The sequence below is a fragment of the Callionymus lyra genome, chromosome 15 (assembly GCF_982586985.1).
Source record: "Callionymus lyra chromosome 15, fCalLyr1.hap1.1, whole genome shotgun sequence".
In the NCBI taxonomy this organism is placed as follows: domain Eukaryota; kingdom Metazoa; phylum Chordata; class Actinopteri; order Syngnathiformes; family Callionymidae; genus Callionymus; species Callionymus lyra.
In genome coordinates, this window is record NC_141832.1 from 12788650 (window position 1) to 12793429 (window position 4780).

Consider the following 4780-nt stretch of genomic DNA (forward strand, 5'->3'; position numbering starts at 1 on the left):
CACTAGAGCATTGGATTCCAGAGACGGCCGATCGCACCGACTCTGGGCACCAATACTGAAGTGGCCGCAACGTCCTCCCATTTTTGTACACTTGGTACTACTCGTTCGGTTAAGCCCACCTTGTCCGTCCTCGTGATCCAACATGTCTTCTCCGCATCTCGAAACCGCAACGAGATTTGCACTAGAGCATTGGATTCCAGAGACGGCCGATCGCACCGACTCTGGGCACCAATACTGAAGTGGCCGCAACGTCCTCCCATTTTTGTACACTTGGTACTACTCGTTCGGTTAAGCCCACCTTGTCCGTCCTCGTGATCCAACATGTCTTCTCCGCATCTCGAAACCGCAACGAGATTTGCACTAGAGCATTGGATTCCAGAGACGGCCGATCGCACCGACTCTGGGCACCAATACTGAAGTGGCCGCAACGTCCTCCCATTTTTGTACACTTGGTACTACTCGTTCGGTTAAGCCCACCTTGTCCGTCCTCGTGATCCAACATGTCTTCTCCGCATCTCGAAACCGCAACGAGATTTGCACTAGAGCATTGGATTCCAGAGACGGCCGATCGCACCGACTCTGGGCACCAATACTGAAGTGGCCGCAACGTCCTCCCATTTTTGTACACTTGGTACTACTCGTTCGGTTAAGCCCACCTTGTCCGTCCTCGTGATCCAACATGTCTTCTCCGCATCTCGAAACCGCAACGAGATTTGCACTAGAGCATTGGATTCCAGAGACGGCCGATCGCACCGACTCTGGGCACCAATACTGAAGTGGCCGCAACGTCCTCCCATTTTTGTACACTTGGTACTACTCGTTCGGTTAAGCCCACCTTGTCCGTCCTCGTGATCCAACATGTCTTCTCCGCATCTCGAAACCGCAACGAGATTTGCACTAGAGCATTGGATTCCAGAGACGGCCGATCGCACCGACTCTGGGCACCAATACTGAAGTGGCCGCAACGTCCTCCCATTTTTGTACACTTGGTACTACTCGTTCGGTTAAGCCCACCTTGTCCGTCCTCGTGATCCAACATGTCTTCTCCGCATCTCGAAACCGCAACGAGATTTGCACTAGAGCATTGGATTCCAGAGACGGCCGATCGCACCGACTCTGGGCACCAATACTGAAGTGGCCGCAACGTCCTCCCATTTTTGTACACTTGGTACTACTCGTTCGGTTAAGCCCACCTTGTCCGTCCTCGTGATCCAACATGTCTTCTCCGCATCTCGAAACCGCAACGAGATTTGCACTAGAGCATTGGATTCCAGAGACGGCCGATCGCACCGACTCTGGGCACCAATACTGAAGTGGCCGCAACGTCCTCCCATTTTTGTACACTTGGTACTACTCGTTCGGTTAAGCCCACCTTGTCCGTCCTCGTGATCCAACATGTCTTCTCCGCATCTCGAAACCGCAACGAGATTTGCACTAGAGCATTGGATTCCAGAGACGGCCGATCGCACCGACTCTGGGCACCAATACTGAAGTGGCCGCAACGTCCTCCCATTTTTGTACACTTGGTACTACTCGTTCGGTTAAGCCCACCTTGTCCGTCCTCGTGATCCAACATGTCTTCTCCGCATCTCGAAACCGCAACGAGATTTGCACTAGAGCATTGGATTCCAGAGACGGCCGATCGCACCGACTCTGGGCACCAATACTGAAGTGGCCGCAACGTCCTCCCATTTTTGTACACTTGGTACTACTCGTTCGGTTAAGCCCACCTTGTCCGTCCTCGTGATCCAACATGTCTTCTCCGCATCTCGAAACCGCAACGAGATTTGCACTAGAGCATTGGATTCCAGAGACGGCCGATCGCACCGACTCTGGGCACCAATACTGAAGTGGCCGCAACGTCCTCCCATTTTTGTACACTTGGTACTACTCGTTCGGTTAAGCCCACCTTGTCCGTCCTCGTGATCCAACTTTTACCCAACATGTCTTCTCCGCATCGCGAAACCGCAACGAGATTTGCACTAGAGCATTGGATTCCAGAGACGGCCGATCGCACCGACTCTGGGCACCAATACTGAAGTGGCCGCAACGTCCTCCCATTTTTGTACACTTGGTACTACTCGTTCGGTTAAGCCCACCTTGTCCGTCCTCGTGATCCAACATGTCTTCTCCGCATCTCGAAACCGCAACGAGATTTGCACTAGAGCATTGGATTCCAGAGACGGCCGATCGCACCGACTCTGGGCACCAATACTGAAGTGGCCGCAACGTCCTCCCATTTTTGTACACTTGGTACTACTCGTTCGGTTAAGCCCACCTTGTCCGTCCTCGTGATCCAACATGTCTTCTCCGCATCTCGAAACCGCAACGAGATTTGCACTAGAGCATTGGATTCCAGAGACGGCCGATCGCACCGACTCTGGGCACCAATACTGAAGTGGCCGCAACGTCCTCCCATTTTTGTACACTTGGTACTACTCGTTCGGTTAAGCCCACCTTGTCCGTCCTCGTGATCCAACTTTTACCCAACATGTCTTCTCCGCATCTCGAAACCGCAACGAGATTTGCACTAGAGCATTGGATTCCAGAGACGGCCGATCGCACCGACTCTGGGCACCAATACTGAAGTGGCCGCAACGTCCTCCCATTTTTGTACACTTGGTACTACTCGTTCGGTTAAGCCCACCTTGTCCGTCCTCGTGATCCAACATGTCTTCTCCGCATCTCGAAACCGCAACGAGATTTGCACTAGAGCATTGGATTCCAGAGACGGCCGATCGCACCGACTCTGGGCACCAATACTGAAGTGGCCGCAACGTCCTCCCATTTTTGTACACTTGGTACTACTCGTTCGGTTAAGCCCACCTTGTCCGTCCTCGTGATCCAACATGTCTTCTCCGCATCTCGAAACCGCAACGAGATTTGCACTAGAGCATTGGATTCCAGAGACGGCCGATCGCACCGACTCTGGGCACCAATACTGAAGTGGCCGCAACGTCCTCCCATTTTTGTACACTTGGTACTACTCGTTCGGTTAAGCCCACCTTGTCCGTCCTCGTGATCCAACATGTCTTCTCCGCATCTCGAAACCGCAACGAGATTTGCACTAGAGCATTGGATTCCAGAGACGGCCGATCGCACCGACTCTGGGCACCAATACTGAAGTGGCCGCAACGTCACCACATCCCATTTCTGTACACATGGCACTACTCGTTCGGTTAAGCCACCTTGTCCGTCCTCGTGATCCAACATGTCTTCTCCGCATCTCGAAACCGCAACGAGATTTGCACTAGAGCACTGGATTCCAGAGACGGCCGATCGCACCGACTCTGGGCACCAATACTGAAGTGGCCGCAACGTCCTCCCATTTTTGTACACTTGGTACTACTCGTTCGGTTAAGCCCACCTTGTCCGTCCTCGTGATCCAACATGTCTTCTCCGCATCTCGAAACCGCAACGAGATTTGCACTAGAGCATTGGATTCCAGAGACGGCCGATCGCACCGACTCTGGGCACCAATACTGAAGTGGCCGCAACGTCCTCCCATTTTTGTACACTTGGTACTACTCGTTCGGTTAAGCCCACCTTGTCCGTCCTCGTGATCCAACTTTTACCCAACATGTCTTCTCCGCATCTGGAAACCGCAACGAGATTTGCACTAGAGCATTGGATTCCAGAGACGGCCGATCGCACAGACTCTGGGCACCAATACTGAAGTGGCCGCAACGTCATCCCATTTTTGTACACTTGGTACTACTCGTTCGGTTAAGCCCACCTTGTCCGTCCTCGTGATCCAACTTTTACCCAACATGTCTTCTCCGCATCTCGAAACCTTACCGAGATTTGCACTAGGCCAATGGAATCCAGAGATGGCCGGTCGCACCAACTCTTTGCTCCCCCAGTTTCTCGAGGTACTACATGTATCCAACATGCATCTGTAGGTCGTCCTCGCCTTACTGCAACACAAATATTTGCTTTGTATTTAGTCAAATGTTGTCAACCGGGGGGGTGATAATCAAATCTGTTTAGTTTCGGTAGTCATCTGTATTAAAATAATCCCTTGATGAGTGAACATTATAATCCCTTCAATTCTGTCACGGTCACCATTTCTATTTTACTTGAGATAGCCTGCGTGCCATCCCATTTCTACTGTGTGCTTCCCTGAGAAAAGGGTCTGGGATCACTTAACCAGCTTTCGTTTGAAATTCCAATATTTGTGAGAGAGAGAGTGTATGAGAGAGAGACAGTGTGTGTGTGAGAGTGAGAGTGTGAGAGAGAGAGAGAGTGTGAGAGAGAAAGTGAGTGAGAGTGTGAGTGAGAGAGTGTTCTCTATCATTATAAATGTTGTCTTTTATTTTATTAAGTGGGCGGGCTTAACATCTTTCTGAAGCAGTGATTGGTTAGACAAGCGAAACAAACTAAAGTGATCCATGTCGATCTCAAAACTATCGCTCCTACAGCAACTAGTCTATAACGTTTGCACAAAGAGTGGAAGAATCTTTTCTGAAATCTTAGCAAACCAAATTTACAAGTTGCCAGAGAACATGTGCATGCTACAGATTTAAAAACCAGGAGCCTCATGAAAGAGGTCTGTGGTCCGAAGTCCTGTTACCTATTGTCTTTTTTTTTTCTTTTTTTAAACCCATTATAATGAAGCTTTTCTATGTATTGATATTGGCAACAATGAGATTTTTACGTTGAATAACTTAACATTGAATAACATTATATTCTCACATAATTGACACCATGTATAAGGTGGCCCCTGACAGCTCTGAAACTCCGTCTGAATCAGAAAGAACATATGAAATCGCCTGTTTGA